The sequence below is a fragment of the Arachis stenosperma genome, chromosome 10 (assembly GCF_014773155.1).
Source record: "Arachis stenosperma cultivar V10309 chromosome 10, arast.V10309.gnm1.PFL2, whole genome shotgun sequence".
Lineage (NCBI taxonomy): Eukaryota > Viridiplantae > Streptophyta > Magnoliopsida > Fabales > Fabaceae > Arachis > Arachis stenosperma.
Window position 1 is genome coordinate 57,453,119 of NC_080386.1, and position 21,011 is coordinate 57,474,129.

Here is a 21,011-nt window from a genome sequence, read left to right on the forward strand (position 1 = left end):
CTTGTCTGTGGTATTTCGAGTAGGATTCAAGGATTGAATGGCTGTGATGAGCTACAAACTCGCGATTGTTGGGCGTGATGACAAACGCAAATGAATCAATGGATTCTATTCCGACATGATCGAGAACCAACAGATGATTAGCCGTGCTGTGACAGAGCATTTAGACCATTTTCACTGAGAGGATGGGAAGTAGCCATTGACAACGGTGATGCCCTACATACAACTTGCCATGGAAGGAGCCTTGCGTGTGTGAAGAGGAGGACACGGGAAAAGCTGAAATTCAGAGGACAAAGCATCTCCGACACTCCAACATATTCTCTATTACTGTATAATAAGTATTTATTTCATGCTCTTTTACTTTTTACAATTGAAACTAAAAATTATTATTGATATTATATCCTGACTAAGAATAATAAGATAACCATAGCTTGCTTCAAGCCAACAATCTCCGTGGGATTCGACCCTTACTCATGTAAGGTATTACTTGGACGACCCAGTGTACTTGCTGGTTAGTTGTGCGAAGCTGTGAGAAATAATCTATCAATATTGGCATACACAATTTCGTGCACCAAGTTTTTGGCGCCGTTGCCAGGGATTGTTTGAGTTTGAACAACTGACGGTGAATCTTGTTGCTTAGATTAGGAAAAACTAGTCCTTTTGGTTTAGAGTCACTAGAATTGCATCTTTTATTTTCCCTTTTAAAAACTTTTTCAAAAATATTATTTTTCTTTATTAATTTTTAGTTTTTCTGTGAAGTTTAGTATCATGTTCTAAGTTTGGTGTCAATTGCATGCTTTTCTTTGTCTCTCAATTTTCGAATTGCATGTTCTTTATTTTTTCTTGATCTTTAAATTGTTCTTGTCAATTTTTCTTGTTTGATCTTTGATTTTTCCAGTTCTGTTTGTTTTCGTGTTTTCCTTGTGCTTTTTCAAAATATTAGTTTTCAAAAATATTAATTTTTATTCAATATTAAAACACGTAAAATTTATAGCTCAATTGGCTAGAGCATTGGCTTATGTTCTTGGCAATTGGGTATCTTCTTTTTAAAACTTTTTCAAAAATAATTTTTCTTTGATTAAATCTTGTGCCAAACTTTAAGTTTGGTGTTTTCTTGTTAATCTTTCTTTAATTTTCGAAAATTTTATTGTGGTTTTCTAAAAATTTTAAGTTTGGTGTTCTTTCTTTTGTTCTTGTTGTTCTTGTGAGTCTTTAAAGTGTTCTTGAGTCTCCTTTGAGCTTTGATCTTAAAATCTTTAAGTTTGGTGTTCCTTGGTGTTGTCCTTCCAAAATTTTCGAAAACAAGGAGCATTAGATCTAAAAATTTTTAGTCTTGTGTCCTTTGTGTGTTTTTCTCTTTCATCATAAAATTCAAAAATCAAAAAATTAATTTTTTTATTTTTTTCTTATATTTTTCATTTTTTTATTTTGGTTTTTATTTTATTCTATTTTATTATTTTGAAAATAATTTTTTTTAATATAATAAAATAAATAAAATAAATCCACATCATATCCCTTTCTCCATCATGGACCTAAGTGGAAATGAACAGTCCAGAAGGACTCTGGGGTCATATGCTAACCCCAATACTGCTTCATACGGGAGTAGTATCTGTTACCATCCATTGGAAGAGGCTAAAACAGTAACTGCTGAACTCAATCCTGCAGATCAAGCTACTGAATTCAATCAGCAATTAGATTTTCTAACAAAACAGTTAGCCGAATTCAAGGAGATATTTCAAGAAACAAGAATGGCTAATATTAATATGGAAGTCCAGTTGAAGAAAACAGAACAATAGTTATCAAAACAAATAACAGAAGAGTGCCAAGCAGTTCAATTAAGAAGTGAGAAAACATTAAATACCTCACTTCAAGGCAGCAGAAAGCCAAGAAATAAACAGACTGCTACCCAAAATCCCTCTGAGGATAGTTAGAGCCTAGAAAGGAATAATTTTGGTGCTCAAACGCCAGAAAATGAGTGGGAAGCTGGCGTTGAATGCCCAACCCATGCTCAGTCCTGGCGTTCAATGCCAGAAACAAGCAAGGAATTGGCGTTGAATGCCCAAAGGAAGCACAGTTCTGGCGTTCAGACGCCAGAAGCAGGTAAGGAGTTGGCGTCTAACGCCATTCCAGCTTCCACCCTGGCATTCAAACGCCAGTGGGAGATCAGACACATACAAGTGCTGATAGCAACCCCTCTAAAAAGGCTTCTCAACCCACATTTGTAGGCAATAAACCTACAGCAACTAAGGTTGAGGAATACAAAGCCAAAATGCCTTATCCTCAGAAACTCCGCCAAGCAGAACAGGATAAGAAATTTTCCTACTTTGCAGACTATCTCAGGACTCTTAAAATAAAGATTCCATTTGCAGAGGCACTTGAGCAAATACCTTCTTATGCTAAGTTCATGAAAGAGATCTTAAGTCATAAGAAGGATTGGAGGGAAACTGAAAAAGTTTACCTCACTGAAGAATGCAGTGCAGTCATTCTGAAAAGCTTACTTGAGAAGCTTAAAGATCCCGAAAGCTTTATGATACCATGCACATTAGAAGGTACTTGTACCAAGCAAGCTCTATGTGATCTTGGGGCAAGTATCAACCTAATACCTACATCTACTATCAAAAAGCTTGGGTTGACTGATGGAGTCAAACTAACCCGAATATGTCTCCAACTTGCTTATGGTTCCATTAAACACCCATCAGGCGTGATTGAAGACATGATTGTCAAGGTTGGGCCATTTGCCTTTCCCACTGACTTTGTGGTGCTGGAAATGGAGGAGCACAAGAATGCAACTCTCATTCTAGGAAGACCTTTCCTAGCAACTGGCCGAACCCTTATTGATGTCCAAAAAGGGGAAGTAACTTGAGAGTCAATGAGGATGAGTTTAAGTTGAATGTTGTCAAAGCTATGCAGCATCTAGACACCCCAAATGATTGCATGAGCATTGATATTATTGACTCTCTGGTAAAAGAGGTCAATATGACTGAGAGTCTCAAATCAGAGCTAGAGGATATCTTTAAAGATGTTCAGCCTGATCTGGAGGAACCAGAGAGAATAATAGAACCTCTGAAAATCCCTCAGGAAGAGGAGAAACCTCCCAAACCCGAGCTCAAACCATTACCACCATCCCTGAAATATGCATTTCTGGGAGAAGGTGATACGATACCTTTCCTGTAATCATAAGTTCTACCTTAGAGCCACAGGAAGAGAAAGAACTAATTCAAGTGCTAAGGACACACAAGACAGCTTTTGGGTGGTCCATCAGTGGTCTTAAGGGCATTAGCCCAGCCAGATGCATGCATAAGATCCTATTGGAAGGGGACGCTAAGCCAATGGTTCAACCACAAAGGCGGCTGAATCCAGCCATGAAGGAGGTGGTGCAGAAGGAGGTCACTAAATTACTAGAGGCTGGGATTATTTATCCTATTTCTGATAGCCCCTGGGTAAGCCCTGTCCAAGTCGTCCCTAAGAAGGGTGGCATGATAGTGGTTCATAATGAAAAAAATGAACTGGTTCCTACAAGAACAGTTACAGGGTGGCGTATGTGTATTGATTATAGAAGGCTCAATACAGCTACCAGAAAGAATCATTTTCCTTTACCATTTATAGACTAGATGCTAGAAAGACTAGTAGGTCATGAATACTACTACTTCTTGGATGGATATTCATGTTATAATCAAATTACAGTAGATCCCCAAGATCAAGAGAAAACAGCATTTACATGCCCATCTGGAGTATTTGTATACAGAAGGATGCCATTTGTTTTGTGCAATGCACCTACAACCTTTCAAAGATGCATGCTCTCTATTTTCTCTGATATGGTGGAAAATTTTTTGGAAGTCTTCATGGATGACTTTTCAGTGTTTGGAGACTCATTCAGCTCCTGTCTTGACCATCTAGCACTTGCTCTAAATAGATGCCAAGAGACTAATCTGGTTTTGAACTGAGAGAAATGTCACTTTATGGTGACTGAAGGAATTGTCCTTGGGCACAAAATTTCGAAGGGAATAGAGGTGGATCAAGCTAAGGTGGAGGTAATTAAAAAATTATCACCACCTGCCAATGTTAAGGCAATCAGAAGCTTTCTGGGGCATGCAGGATTTTATAGGAGGTTTATAAAAGATTTTTCAAAAATCGCCAAACCTCTGAGTAATCTGCTAGCTGCTGACACGCCATTTATCTTTGATAAGGAATGTCTGCAGGCATTTGAGACTCTGAAAGCTAAGCTGGTCACAGCACCAGTCATCTCTGCACCAGACTGGACATTACCATTTGAACTGATGTGCGATGCCAGTGACCATGCCATTGGTGCAGTGTTAGGACAAAGGCATGAGAAGCTTTTGCACGTCATTTACTATGCCAGTTGTGTTTTAAATGACATACAGAAGAACTACACGACCACAGAAAAAGAGTTACTTACAGTGGTTTACGCCATTGACAAGTTCATATCTTATTTAGTAGGATCAAAAGTGATTGTGTAAACTGACCATGCTGCTCTTAAATATCTACTCACAAAGCAGGATTCAAAACCCAGACTCATCAGATGGATGTTGCTTCTGCAGGAGTTTGATATAGAAATAAGAGACAGAAAAGGGACAGAGAACTAAGTAGCATATCATCTGTCCCGAATAGAACCTGTAGAAGGGGCATCCCTCCCTCTTACTGAGATCTCTGAAAACTTTTCAGATGAGCACCTCTTTGCCATCCAGGAAGTTCCATGGTTTGCAGACATTACAAACTACAAGGCAGTGAGATTCATACCCAAAGAGTACAGTAGGCAGCAAACAAAGAAATTAATTACGGATGCAAAGTACTATCTTTGGGATGAACCATATCTCTTCAAGAGATGTGCAGACGGAGTAATCCGTAGATGTGTGCCTAAAGAAGAAGCACAGAAGATTCTCTGGCACTGCCATGGATCACAGTATAGAAGACATTTTGGAAGTGAGCGAACAACCACAAGAGTCCTCCAATGTGGCTTCTATTGGCCTACTCTCTATAAAGACTCTCGAGTGTGTGTACTTAATTGTGACAGTTACCAAAGATCTGGCAATCTGCCTCACAGTTATGCCATGCCTCAACAAGAGATCTTGGAGATTGAGTTGTTTGATGTATGAGGTATTGACTTCATGGGACCTTTCCCACCATCATACTCAAACATTTATATTCTGATGGTAGTGGATTACGTATCCAAATGGGTTGAAGCTATTGTAACACCCACTAATGATACCAAGATAGTGCTGAAATTCCTTCAGAAACACATCTTTAGCAGATTTGGTATCCCTAGAGTACTAATCAGTGATGGGGGCACTCATTTCTGCAATAAACAGCTTTACTTTGCTTTGGTTCGGTATGGAGTTAGCCACAGGGTGGCCACTCCATACCATCCACAGACAAATGGGCAAGCTGAAGTCTCTAATAGAGAACTTAAAAGAATCCTGGAATGGACTGTGATTAACCATAGAAGGGATTGGGCAAGAAGCTTGGATGATGCTCTGTGGGCATACAGAACAGCATTCAAGACTCCTATAGGAACTTCTCCATACCAGCTTGTGTATGAAAAAGCCTGTCACTTGTCAGTGGAACTGGAACACAAGGCCTATTGGGCAACCAGATTCCTAAACCTTGATGCCAAGTTAGCTGGAGAAAAATGATTGCTCCAGTTAAATGAGCTAGAGGAATTCAGACTCAATGCTTTCGAAAATACAAAAATTTACAAAGAGAAAGCGAAAAAATGGCATGATAAGAAGTTGTCATCCAGAGTCTTTGAGCCAGAGCAGAAAGTTCTGCTGTTTAATTCTAGGCTCAGATTATTCCCCGAAAAATTGAAATCCCGGTGGAGAGGTCCATATGTGATTACAAGTGTGTCACCATATGGATACGTGGAGCTTCAGGATAATGATTCTAACAAAAAGTTCATCGTTAATGGACAGAGAGTTAAACATTATCTTGAAAGAAATTTTGAGCAAGAATGCTCAAAACGGAGACTTGATTAAAGCTCAGTAATAGTCCAGCTAAAGACAATAAAGAAGCGCTTGCTGGGAGGCAACCCAGTCATTTACAAAGCTTATTTGTTAATTAATTGATTTTTATAGGTTTATGTCAATTATCTTCAAGGTAAAATAGCAATTGCTTGAATTCACAGAGCTACAGAAGGATTCGCAGTAAGAGTTGTTTTGGGCGTTGAACGCCCAAAAGAAGCATCTACTGGGCATTTAACGCCAGTAAGGGTAGCCATCTGGGCGTTAAATGCCAAAAAGAAGCATCTTCTGGGCGTTGAACGCCAGAAAGAAGCACCTTCTGGGCATTTAACGCCAGATTTATAGCGTCCTGGGCGTTAAGAAAAACGCCCAGTGACAAAGGAGTTCCTGGCGTTCAACGTCAGCTAGAAGCAACAGCTGGGCGCTGAACGCCTAGGAGAAGCTGCAAATGGGCGTTAAACGCCCAAAACATGCAGCGTTTGGGCGTTTAACGCCAGGATTGTGGGGAGGAGGTAAATTCGTTTTTACTTTACTTTTTTTTCAATTTTCATATTTCAATTCATGATTACTTGCATAAACATGTTTCAAACTTTCATCCTTCAATTCCAAAAATTTTAATCTTAATTTCTAAAATCCATTTTTAAAAAAATATCAAATGTATCTTAATTCATAAACACAAATCCTTTTTCAAATCCCATTCAACCTCTTTTCAAATTTTTTTTCAAAACTCAATTATCTTTTCAAATTAATCCCAAATCGTTTTTCTAAAATTCAGATTTATCTTTTTAAAATATCTTCTATATCTTTTCAAATTTCAATTATATCTTTTTCCTATCATATTTATCTTTTACAAATCATATCTTCTATCTTATCTTTCTTCAAAATTTTCGAAACCCACCCCCTCCCTTTAAATCCACATTCGGCCTCTCTCCTCTCCTCAATAATTCGAAAACTAGCTCTTCGATCTTCTATCCCTCTCCTTTCTTTTCTTTTGCTTGAGGACAAGCAAACCTCTAAGTTTGGTGTGTTTATCCGTGATCACTAAACCATACCCACTAAGATCATGGCTCCTAAAGGAAAACAACCCACTCCAAGAGGCAAGAAAGAGAGTATTCCAAAACCACTTTGGAATCAAGGGAAGTTCTTAACTAAAGAACATTCAGACCATTACTACAAAATAATGGGTCTAAGGTCAGTGATCCCGGAAGTCAAATTCGATCTGAAAGAAGATGAATATCTGGAGATCCAAGAGCAAATTCAAAACAAGAGCTGGGAAATCCTAGCTAATCCTGAAACAAAGGTGAGAAGAAACATGATTTAGGAATTCTACGCTAATCTGTGGCTAACAGACAGGCAGAGAATATCTGGAACTGCTCGCTATGACTATCAGATCTTGGTCAGATGAAAGATTGTTCACATCTACCCCGACAAAATCAGGGAGATCTTTAAGCTACCTCATATGAAAGATGACCCAGACTCCTTTAATAGGAGAATTATGAGAACAAATAAAGGCCTGGACAAGATTCTAGAGGACATATGCCTCCCTGGAACCAGGTGGACCACCAACACCAAGGGCGTCCCAAATCAACTCAAGAGAGAAGATCTCAAACAAATCGCTAGAGGCTGGCTGAACTTTATTGGGCGTTCTATACTGCCCACTAGCAACCGCTCTGAAGTCACCATTAAAAGAGCAATTATGATCCACTGCATTATGTTGGGAAGAGAGTGGAAGTTCATCAGTTGATTTCGTGTGAACTTTACATAATTGCAAACAAGAACTCCAAAGATGCCAAATTGGCCTATCCTAGCTTAATATCTATGCTATGTAAAGATGCTGGAGTAAAGATGGGAATAACTGAGTATATCTCAGTTGAGTGACCAATCACCAAAATATCAATGGAAAAACAACAAGTGCAGGATGATCCCATCAAGAGGAGAGCACATGAATTCCTCCCAGAAATCCCTCAAATTAAATACTGGGAGCATCTTGAAGCATCTGTTACCAAGTTGCAAGAAGCTATGGACCAAATAAAGGAAGAACAGAATAATCAAAATAGCATGCTTTGCAAATTGCTTGGGGAACAAGAAGAGCAAAGGCGTGACTTGAAGGAACTAAAGCGTCAGAAATTGTCTCTTGAAGGACCAAGCACCCCACAGACTAGAGGAGCATCCAGTTCTCAAAATAAAGGTTGTTGAGTCATAATGTTAGCTTTAACTCTGTGATAGTTGTCTTATAGGAATTTACCTTAGAAGTTATATAGGAGTAGTAGTAATTAGTATATCTATGTTGATTTTATTTCCAATTAAGCTATAATTTATTTTTCTCATCATCATCAAACATGAATAAAATAGTAGATTTTTAGAATAAAAAGAAAATTTAATTTCGAGTTCTTAATAAGGAAAATTCTAATTATTTATATGTGGTGGCAATACTTTTTGTCTTCTAAATGAATGCTTGAACAGCGCATTTTTTTGATACTGAATTTCATGAATGTTAAAATTGTTGGCTCCTGAAAGAATGATGAACAAGAGAAATATTATTGCTGATCTGAAAAATCACGAAATTGATTCTTGAAGCAAGAAAAAGCAGTGAAAAAAAACGGAATCATTGGATAAAGAAAAAGAAAAAGCCAATAACCCTTAAAACCAAAAGGCAAGGGTGAAAAGGATCCAAGGCTTTGAGCATCAATGGATAGGAGGGCCCAAGGAAATAAATCCAGGCCTAAGCGGCTAAATCAAGTTGTCCCTAACCATGTGCTTGTGGCATGCAGGTCCAAGTGAAAAGCTTGAGACTGAGTGGTTAAAGTCGTGATCTAAGACAAATGAGTGTGCTTAAGAACTCTGGACACCTCTAATTGGGGACTTTAGCAAAGCTAAGTCACAATCTGAAAAGGTTCACCCGGTTATGTGTTTGTGGCATTTATGTATCCGGTGGTAATACTGGAAAACAAAGTGCTTAGGGCCACGGCCAAGACTCATAAAGTAACTATGTTCAAGAATCAACATACTAAACTAGGAGAATCAATAATACTATCTGAATTCTAAGTTCCTATGGATGCCAATCATTCTGGATTTCAAAGGATAAAGTGAGATGCCAAAACTGTTAAGAGGCAAAAAGCTACTAGTCCCACTCATCTGATTAGAATCTGAGCTTCACTTGAAACTCTGAGATATTATTGCTTCTTAATTTCTTTTTATCCTATTTTATTTATCTAGTTGCTTGAGGACAAGCAACAGTTTAAGTTTGGTGTTGTGATGAGCAGATATTTTATACACTTTTTGGGGGTAATTTCATATAGATTTTAGTATGTTTTAGATAGTTTTTAGTATATTTTTATTAGTTTTTAGGAAAAATTCATATTTCTGGAGTTTACTATGAGTTTTTGTGTTTTTCTGTAATTTCAGGTATTTTCTGGCTGAAATTGAGGGAGCTGAGCAAAAATCTGATTTAGGTTGAAAAAGGACTGCTGACATTGTTGGATTCTGACATCCCTGCACTCGAAATGGATTCTTTTGAGCTATAGGAGTCCAATTGACACGCTCTCAATCGGGTTAGAAAGTAGACATCCAGGGCTTTCCAGCAACATATAATAGTCGATACTTTGCGCGAAGATAGACGACATAAACTGGCGTTTAACTCTAGTTCCATGTTGTAGTCTGGTGTTCAGCGCCAGAAACAGGTTGCAAGTTGGAGTTCAACGCCAGAAACAGGTTACAACATGGCGTTCAACTCCAAAATCAGCCCAGGCACGTGAGAAGCTTAAGTCTTAGCCCCAGCACACACCAAGTGGGCCCCAGAAGTGGATTTTTGCACTGTCCATCTTAGTTTACTCATTTTCTGTAAACCTAGGTTACTAGTTTAGTATTTAAACAATTTTTAGAGATTTATTTTGTATCTCATGACATTTTTAGATCTGAATTTTGTACCTTTTAATGGCATGAGTCTCTAAACTCCATTGTTGGGGGTGAGGAGCTCTGCAGCGTCTCGATGAATTAATGTAATTATTTCTGTTTTCCATTTAAACATGCTTGTTCCTATCTAAGATGTTCATTCGCGCTTCACTATGAAGAAGGTGATGATCCGTGACACTCATCACCTTCCTCAATCCATGAACGTGTGCCTGACAACCACCTCCGTTCTACATTAGAATGAATGAGTATCTCTTAGATTCCTTAATCAGAATCTTCGTGGTATAAGCTAGAACATTTTGGCGGCCACTCTTGAGGATCCGAAAAGTCTAAACCTTGTTTGTGGTATTCCGAGTAGGATTCAAGGATTGAATGGTTGTGATGAGCTTCAAACTCGCGATTGTTGGGCGTGATGACAAATGCAAAAGAATCAATGGATTCTATTCCGACGTGATCGAAAACCATCAGATGATTAGCCGTGCTGTGACAGAGCATTTGGACCATTTTCACTGAGAGGATGGGAAGTAGCCATTGACAACGGTGATGCCCGACATACAGCTTGCCATGGAAGGAGCCTTGCGTGTGTGAAGAGAAGGACAAGGGAAAAGCTGAAATTCAGAGGACAAAGCATCTCCAAAACTCCAACATATTCTCCATTACTGCATAATAAGTATTTATTTCATGCTCTTTTACTTTTTACAATTGAAACTAAAAATTATTATTGATATTATATCCTGACTAAGAATAATAAGATAACCATAGCTTGCTTCAAGCCAACAATCTCCGTGGGATTCGACCCTTACTCACGTAAGGTATTACTTTGACGACCCAGTGCACTTGCTGGTTAGTTGTGCGAAGCTGTGAGAAATAGTCTATTAATATTGGCATACACAATTTCGTGCACCAGGTGTGCTATTCTATTAATCAGAGGTTTTCCAAGATGGTTTTGAGTTTGGTAAACAGAAAATTAAATTAGAGAATTTATGTAATTTAAATAAAAATCTTGAGCGGAAGTAGATTAATCGGAAGTTCTATCCTTGTTGGAGTTCTCCCAAGATCAATTGATAATTGAAGGTTGTTCTACTTAGTTATCCTTTACTAGGTAAAGGAAAGTCAAGTAAGTTGGAAGTCTACTTTTATTCACAAGTTCTAATCCTCTCCCTTGGGAAGGATTAGTGTCAGTGACTAGAGAGCCATACAACAATAAACCCAATTACGATTTTACTCTTGAGCATTCCAACTCAAGGTTCTCCTTTCAATCAACTCCCAATCAAGTTAGAGAACTACTTGCTCATCATGAATGTAAATTTCACAAAAGAAAAATAAGAAATAAAGAAAGACATGATAGACAATAATAAAAAAGTTCAATTAAAAATAGAAATGGTTCTTGTATTAATAAATTCTAAAAATAATCCAATTGTAACTCTGAACAAATTAAGGATATGAAAGAGTAATCAAAAAGTAAAGAAAACAAACTAGAGTGATGAAGGCTTGCGGAAGTAATGACTCTTCTCAATATCCCAATCCAAAAAGCAATAAAAACAAAATCCTAAGAACTATGAATGTGTAGAGAGAAAACCTAGAGGAGGCGTAAAATCAGATCTAAAAACTAAGAATTATACAGAATGAATGTTGTCCCTGGTCTCTGCATGTTCGCTGGCACTAATCTGTGTTTCTGGGCCGAAAACTGGGTTGAAACACGGCCCAGAATCCACGCCAGTGTTTCTGTAAATTCTGTAGATCGCACACGTCACGCGTATGCGTCGTCCACGCGTGCGCGTCATTCAGCGTTTTTCCGTGCCACGCGTGCGTGTCTTCCACGCATTCGCATCACTCGTGCAGCTTCCAATCCACGCGTTCCCGTCAGGCACGCGAGCGCGTCACTGCGATTTCCTCCATTTCGCGCGGTTGCATAAGCCATGCGTCCGCGTCGCTTCTCGCTGGTCATCTCCTCAATTTCCTGTGTTCCTTCCATATTTGCAAGCTTTCACTCCATTCTCTAAGCCATTCCTGCCCTATGAAGCCTGAAACATTTAACACACAGATCACGACATCGAATGGTATAAAGGAGAATAAAAATATACAATTAAAAGATCTTTAGGAAGCAAGTTTTCATTCATAGAACAATTTTAGGAAAGAATTGTAAATACATGCAAATCATATGAATAAGTGGGTGAAGACTTTATAAAACCACTCAATTAAACATAATATTGATCATAAAATAATGTTTTATCAATATGTGTATATAGTCACTAACTGAAGGATGCTGTATTATAGTTCCTTACTAGTATAACTGAGCCACTTCTGTATTATGATGTATATAACGGTGTGATGTTCTATGTATTGCCTTCTACTATTCTCTGAATGTGTGTACTCATGTTTCCTTGTTATACTGTATGTATGCAACTCTAAACTACTATTGTTTAAAAAAAATTATTACTCGAAAACTCGCGAGGTGTTAACAATAAACAGGCTTATATTTATTAAATATTACTTAAGTTGGGGAAACAAGTTGGTAACGTTCAACTTTTAGTATGATCATGACATGTTGGAAGTTGAGCCGTTACAATTTGGTATCAGAGCAGTTCTTCCTGTTAGAGCCTGTGGAATGGACTGGATCATGCTTCATTGCATGCTCTGTGGTATGTCTCACGCTTATAGGATATACATGTGATATGTGTTGCATGATTGTCTTTGTGCCTTCATTCTGAGAATGTTCATGCCAAACTTGAGGTATTGAGACTGATCACCTTGGTATCAATTGTTTGGTGTGAATAAGATCAGGATGAGTTTACAGAGACGTAGCGCTCAAGGAGAGACTGCTGCTAACAATCCGTAGAAAATGGTGATAACCTGTTTGCTGTGATTCACGCTATGGCCAAGGCTATGCGTAAAACGGCGATTGCTACTGCTTGAGCAATTAACCGTTTGGGAAAGCGTAATGGTGGTAATGGAGGAAGAATGAGATAGGATATGGGTAAGCGATCTGAGCAGGCACAAGTGCGACCAGTATATAGGTAGTGTGGAAAGGAGCAAGGAGCTAGACCTTATCAGTCTACAAGTATTATCTGTTTCTCTTATGGTCAGCCTAGACGCATGGCAAGGGATTGTCCGAAAAAGCCAATACAAGGGGTAGATAGGCCACGGCAGCAAGGACGTGTGTTTACTATGACTACTGATGATGCTATGAAATTAGACTTAATAATCCAAGGTCAGTGTTTTGTCAAATCTCGACTCTTAACTATACTGTATGACTCTGGTGCATCGCATTCTTCTATTTCCGTGGCTGTTGTGCATGAGTTGGGATTAGATTCTAATGTGTTAAAATATGATATGATTGTTCATACACCTACATTTCAGAATGCCTTGACTAGTCAAGTGTGTCAATAGGTACCTTTTGTTATTGAAGCTAGGACTTTCATACATGACTTGGTTGTCTTGCCTTTATGTGCTTTAGATATTATCTTAGGTCTAAATTAGTTGTCTAAGAATTATATTTTCCTTGATTGTTTTAAACGAATTGATATATTCCCGACATTTGACATGCATATTGAGTGAGTTAAGTCTTGTATCTTCTATTTGAATTCACTAAGAGTTACCTTTAGTAGTAGTGGGATAGAGGGGTATGTTCTGTTATCTACTAGCTCCGAGAGTAGTAAACAAGACTTGGAAAAAAATCGGAGAGGTGCAGGAGTTTCCTGATGTTTTCTTGGATGACATACTTGAGTTTCCACACCAGAGAGTGATAGAGTTTAGTATTGACTTGGTGCCTGGAACCGGACCAATTTCTATGGCATCGTATCAGATGTCGTCATTGGAACTAGCAAAATTGAAGAAGCAATTGGATGAGTTATTGAGAATGAAGTTTATTCGTCCGAGTGTATCATCGTGGGAAACTCATGTGTTACTGGTAAAGAAGAAGGATGGTGAGATGAGATTGTGTGTGGATTAACGGCAACTAAACAATATTACAATCAAGAATAAGTATCCACTACTGAGGATAGATGATCTAATGGACCAGCTGAGAGGTGCGACAGTATTTTCTACGATTGATTTGCGGTCAGCTTACCATCAAATCGAGTGAATGACTCGGATATAGCTAAGACTGCCTTTCGAACTAGATACTAAGAACACAGAAGCTGTATGTGGAATTGTTAAAGTGTGAGTTTTGTTTGGCAAAAGTGGCATTCATGGGACATGTGATCACACAAGCTGGTATAACCATAGATCATTCAAAGATCGAAGCAGTGGTAGAGTGGAAATAACCCACGACAGTTACGGAGATTCATAGTTTCTTGGGGTTAGCAGGATATTATGTATGGTTTATTGAAGGTTTTTCACAAATAGCTTGACCCTTGACTAACCTCACAAGGAAGGAAGTTCCGTTTGAATGGATAAAAGAGTGTGAAAAAAGTTTTGAAACTTTAAAGGAAAAGTTGACGACAACGTCAGATTTGGTGTTACCAGACCCACAAGAACCTTTTGAGGTGTAGTATATGCTTCTTTTAAGAGATTTGGATGCATATTGATGCAGCATAGGAATATAGTGGCATATGCTTTGAGACTGTTGAGACCTCACGAAAAGAATTATCCAACACATAATCTAGAATTAGTGGCCGTAGTGTTTGCACTCAAGATTTGGAGACACTATTTGCATGGAGCTCAATTGAAAGTTTTCTCCAATCATAAGAGTTTGAAGTATATACTTGATCAGAAAGACCTTAATGTGAGATAGAGGTGATGGATAAATTCTTGAAAGATTATGACTTTAAGTTAAGTTACCATTCTGGAAAGGCAAGAGTAGACGCCTATGATTTAAGTCGGAAGAATCTGGGCATATCCTGGATGATGATCAAAGAAGAAGAAATTATCTCGGCCTTTGAAAGTTTAAAACTAGGAATAAGAGAGACAAAACTATATTTTAATACAGCATATCACCCACAGACTGATGGACAGACAGAACGGACGAATAATTGCCGTTAATTGAGTTTACTTACAACAACAGTTATGAACAATGTATTGGAATGGCACCATATGAAACCCTCAATGGGAGAAAGTGTCAGTCACTGTTATGCTGATATGACAAGGATGAAGGTAGGATTTTGGGGCCAGAGTTATGCTGAAAGGATTAAGCATATTTGAGAGAATATTCAAACTGCTAAAAGTCGTCAGAAGAGCTATGCAGATATTAGGCATAGGCCCTTAGAGTTTAGCAAGGGTGACCATATTTTCTTAGGAGTGACACCTACAATTGGGATAGGTAGAGCTCTTAGAACTAAGAAATTGAGTCCACGATACTTAGGTACTTTTCAAATTCTTCAAAGAGTCGATCCAGTAGCATTCCAAATAGCCCTCCCCTTCATATTTGTCAAACCTTCACGATGTCATTCCTGTTACACAACTCAAGAAATATAATCCATACAAAAGCCACATTTTACAACCAGAGACAGTACAGCTACGAGCCAACTTAACATATCAAACTTTACAAGCAGGATTGTGGAACGAAGTGACAAACAGTTGAAAGGGAAGACAGTACAATTGTTTAAGGTGGTGTGGGGACAAACTAGGATTGAAGAGTACAAATGGGAACTAGAAGACAAGATGAGGAAAGACTACCCGTTTCTCTTTTAAGGTAATTGACATTTTGAGGACAAAATTTTCTTTTAGGAGGGTAGAATGTAACGACCTAGCCTTTAGCCTCAAATAAACGACATTTTTTCGGGGTCAAACGAAATTTTTATGGAATTTTTAGGAATTTTAGTGCATATAAGCACCTCCACTGCACAGGTGCTATGTCATCAAGCTGCTGAGTCAGCAGCTTGACTGCATCAGACACCTCTCCTAATCTAAGCAAGCACGTCGCAAAAAGTTACGTTTTTGAACCACTTCGGTTCTGAATTTCAAAATTCTGATTTCTGTGGTTAGTCTCATTGTGACGAGCCGGTCTCGAATTTCGAGAGAAAAATTATATTAATATAATATTCATATATTATTATTTTATTTGAAATATTATATTATTATTTATTCTGTTGTGGTTAATGTTGATCTATGTTTAGTAATATAATAACTGAGCTAGACATTTTCCGGTAATGGATAATACCGGCATTCTTAGATGAGCTTAGCAATGCTAATGCTTCGTCATATATCTTTTATTCTCATGATTATCATGTTACTAGTATCATTTATTTTAGTAAAGCTCATGCTTATCCTTTAGTAGTGTAATCTGATGTATCTAGTTTTAGTAATTATCTTCAGAATAATATTTTATTATTAAATTCTGATGAGTCATCACCCAGTGACACGTGGCTCTCCCAGAGTTAGCAAAGCTTTCTTAAGGAAAAAGTAAGAAACACTTGTATTCTAATACATCTAGCTTTAGTAATTATCCTTTCTTGAGATATTTTTACACCAAACTTTAGGATAATGCTTATCCTATCCCCATGGGTCCCTAGACTCATCATTATCATCATCTTTTCTTCCAAGGCAAGCCAAAATTTGAAAATTTCATGAAAGAAACCAAGAGAACTTCCATGAATGCTTCAAGCTTCTTTCTCCGTTCTTTCTCAAACTAAAACCCTTATCAAAAATCTAATCTGAGCAAAATGATCACCTCTTCCTCCTCTTCATTTCTATATCAATTTTCATGGAGTAAATCAAGGCATGATGGCTGCTGCTCCTCCTTGAAGTTTCAGCCATGGTGGAAACTCAAGCTGATGATGTTTTCTTCATGTTTTCTCTTAAGATCTCTTGTTCAATCATCATAGGCTCTAAGAAAGCGTGATTTCTAGCTGCCTTGAGGTGAGGAAAATCTTCTTTTCATCATCATGAAGCTTCAGCCTTCATGGTTCATATGGTTCTAAAGTTGTTTTTGATGTTAAATCAAGCGTTAAAGTGCTTTTTGAAGCTTGTTATTGGCTCAATTCTTGGCAGCTGCAAAGGAGGTAAGGTTTGGTAAATTAATCAATGATTAGTTGTGTTCTTGGAGTGCTAAATCAGATCTTGTTGCTTGAGGCTTGATTTTGAGTGTTTGTGTGGTTGTTTGATAATGAAATCTTGTTGTTTGATGCTTGAAAATCAAGTTTATGATGGTTTTGAAGTTGCTGTTGTTGCTGCTGGAAAACATGGCTTTCCAGCCAGAAAATTCATGATATTTGATGATTATTTGATGTGCATTTGATGGCTGGAATTCTACTCTTTGGTTTGGTAAAAATCAGGTACAAATCGGTTACCGAAAAGATTGAAAAACTAGCTGAAAATCAAGTAAAAATCTAATGAACTTTCAGAAAAGTGTTTTTGGTTTTTGAAGGATGTGAAAATGTTTATTTTGATGGTTTGGGGTCAAAATGTAATTATTAAAAAGCTTGGGGTTGAAAATTAATTAATAAGAAGTTAAGGGGCTAAAGTGCAAATAGTAAAAGTTAAGGGGGGTTAAGATGCAATTTCGAAAAAGTTCAGGGATTAAAACATAATTTTTGAATGTTGAATAAAATATTATTATTTTAATATTAAAATATTAAAATATTATTTTATTGTTAATATTATTTTATTAATAATATTATTTTATTAATAATAATAAAATATTGATAAAAAGACAGTTTTTCCTAACAGTCTCGGGAAGGCAATTTTGAGTCTAGAATTCTTTAATTATCTTTATTAAACACCTAAGGAAAAGTTCAAGAGAAAGTATTGAGGTAGGTATGGTAATGAAAAAGGATTTAGAAACTTTCATACATGTTAGAAAGAAAAGGAGTTAAAAGTTGTATGGCAGTGTGCTTGACTTTACAGAGTAAACAAAGAACTGTGAAATGAGATCACTGTGATGTTGTGATGCTTGAATTATGATTGTAGAAAGATGATAAAGGTGATTGATGAGTGATGGAAAGAATGGTTATATGTGAATTATGAGCCTTCGGGCGATGCTTGTGAATATTATGCGGGGACGCCCGTATTGTGATGTTGCCTCCCAAACAGGCTACGATAGAGATGTACCAGCCCTGCAAGCTGAATGCTTAGTAGGGGCTTGATTCGCATACCTGCGGTATATTGAGATTTGAGCAAATACCAGCCCTGCAAGTCGAGAGTACTTGGTAGAGGGTATGCGGTACTTAATCTGGGATTAAGTTCTGGGAAGGCCTTATCTGACTTAGAGGGTCGGATTGCGTCGGGTGCGGGTCGAAACCGACAAATGAGCTCATTACATGCAGTAGGACCAGACATGCATCATACTTGTTTGTGCATATTGTAATTGGTTTGCCTATGTGAATAATTCTGTTTAATTGCTAATTGCTATACTTGACGTAATTTCTCTTGATTGTATTTGAACCTCATTACTTGTGTGTTACTGATTGTTTAGATTGTGGTGATTGGATGTTGATTGAGTTGTTTGGGTCGAAGGTCGTGGCTGGTTTGTTTAAGGTCTAGCTTTGTATAAAGTATCTGACTGATTCAGCATAGACTTAATGAACCTATGCTTGGAACAGGATGATCATTTATACCGCATAGATAACTTCTTTTATGTTTATGGTCTAGTAAAGTATGAAAAATCAAACTCTTACAGTATAGCCTTAATTGAACCTTTGATTGGGACAAGTTGGTCATTCATACCATTAGGAAACTTTTAAGATTCTTATATCTGGAAAAGAAGTTTGGATTTATGGTTAATTAACTGATTTCTTTTAAAAATGTTTTGAATATTTAATTGTTAAATCATCAATTTTCAAAGGATTTAGAAACTTGCAAACGGACATTATAAATGGACTTAACTATAAACCCCGACCTTACAAAGAACTCCTCAGTTCTTACCCCTTACACCTCTTTAGATGGACACGGGAGTCCTGCCCTATGAGATTGATCATCCGTACATCCACGACGACCCAGTGTGCAGCTGCGAGTGTTACATCTGTTGTTCGGTACCTTGTGTACGTAATTGTATTGTATGTGACCTTGAGATCGAGGATATCTCACTGTAATGAGCCAGATGAGGCACCAGCAAGCAGGCATCACTGATGAGCGGATAATTTGTACGCTTTTTGGCATTGTTTTTAGTATGTTCTTAGTATGATCTAGTTAGTTTTTAGTATATTTTTATTAGTTTTTAGTTAAAATTCACTTTTCTGGATTTTACTATGAGTTTTTGTGTTTTTCTGTGATTTCAGGTATTTTCTGGCTGAAATTGAGGGATCTGAGCAAAAATCTGATTCAGAGACAGAAAAGGACTGCAGATGCTGTTGGATTCTGACCTCCCTGCACTCGAAGTGGATATTTTGGAGCTATAGAAGCCTAATTGGCGCGCTCTAAACGGCGTTGGAAAGTAGACATCCTGGGCTTTCCAGCAATATATGATAGTCCATACTTTGCCCAAGATTTGATGGCCCAAACCGGCGTTCAAAGTCACCCTCAGGAATTCCAGCGTTAAACGCCGGAACTGGCACAAGAATGGGAGTTAAACGCCCAAACTGGCACCAAAGCTGGCGTTTAACTCCAAGAAGAGTCTCTACACGAAAATGCTTCATTGCTCAGCCCAAGCACACACCAAGTGGGCCCGGAAGTGGATTTTTATGTCATTTACTCATCTCTGTACACCCTAGGCTACTAGTTTTCTATAAGTAGGACCTTTTACTATTGTATCTAGAAATCGGGGGTAGCTATCTTTGAGTTTCATGCTATCTTAGATCATTTGGGAGGCTGGCCATTCGGCCATGCCTAGACCTTGTTCTTATGTATTTTCAACGGTGGAGTTTCTACACACCATAGATTAAGGTGTGGAGCTCTGCTGTACCTCGAGTATTAATGCAATTACTATTGTTCTTCTATTCAATTCCGCTTGTTCTTTGTCCAAGATATCACTTGTTCTTCAACTTGATGAATGTGATGATTCGTGACACTCGTCATCATTCTCACTTATGAACAAAGTGACTGACAACCACTCTGTTCTACAAGCAACAAGGCTCTAGTGAATATCTCTTGGATTCCTGTTACACGATGCATGGTTGATCGCCTGACAACCGAGTGCTCGCCTGACAAACGAGCCAGCCATTCCGTGAGATCAGAGTCTTCGTGGTATAGGCGAGAACTGATGGCGGCATTCAAGAGAATCCGGAAGGTCTAACCTTGTCTGTGGTATTCTGAGTAGGATTCAATGATTGAATGACTGTGACGTGCTTCAAACTCCTAGCAGGCGGGGCGTTAGTGACAGACGCAAAAGAATCACTGGATTCTATTCCGGCCTGACCAAGAACTGACAGCTGATTAGCCATATGCTGTGACAGAGCATAGGAACATTTTCACTGAGAGGATGGGAGGTAGCCACTGACAACGGTGAAACCCTTGCATAAGCTTGCCATGGAAAGGAGTAAGAAGGATTGGATGAAGACAGTAGGAAAGCAGAGAGACGGAAGGGAAGGCATCTTCATACGCTTATCTGAAGTTCTCACCAATGATATACATAAGTATCTCTATCTTTATCTTTATGTTTTATTCATCATCTATACCCATTTGAGTCTGCCTGACTGAGATTTACAAGGTGACCATAGCTTGCTTCATACCAACAATCTCCGTGGGATCGACCCTTACTCGCGTAAGGTTTATTACTTGGACGACCCAGTGCACTTGCTGGTTAGTTGTGCGAAGTTGTGTTTATGCCATGGTATTGAACACCAAGTTTTTGGATTCATTACCGGCGATTATTTGAGCTGTGAAAAGTATTGATCACAATTTCGTGCACCAAGTTTTTGGCGCCGTTGCCGGGGATTGTTCTTGTGTATGGACAACTGACGGTTCATCTTGTTGCTTAGATTAGGTATTTTTTTTCTTCAGAGTTCTTAAGAATGAATTCTAGAGTTTCATGATGATCTGCTGAAATCTGGTTGGCTGAGAAGCCATGTCTAATCTTATTGGACCGAGGTTTCAACTGATCATCACAATAGCTTGTTGATTTCCATCAATCTTGCCATTGGAGCAATGATCTGCTAAGGCTTGGCTGGCCATTGGCCATGTCTAGTGTTTTGGACCGAAGCTTTCTTTGAAAGCTTGGCTGGCTGTGAAGCCATGTCTAATTCCTGGACCGAAGTCTTAGACTAGCATTGCAATGATTCTTGGAATTCAAATTGAGAATTCTGAAACCTTCAT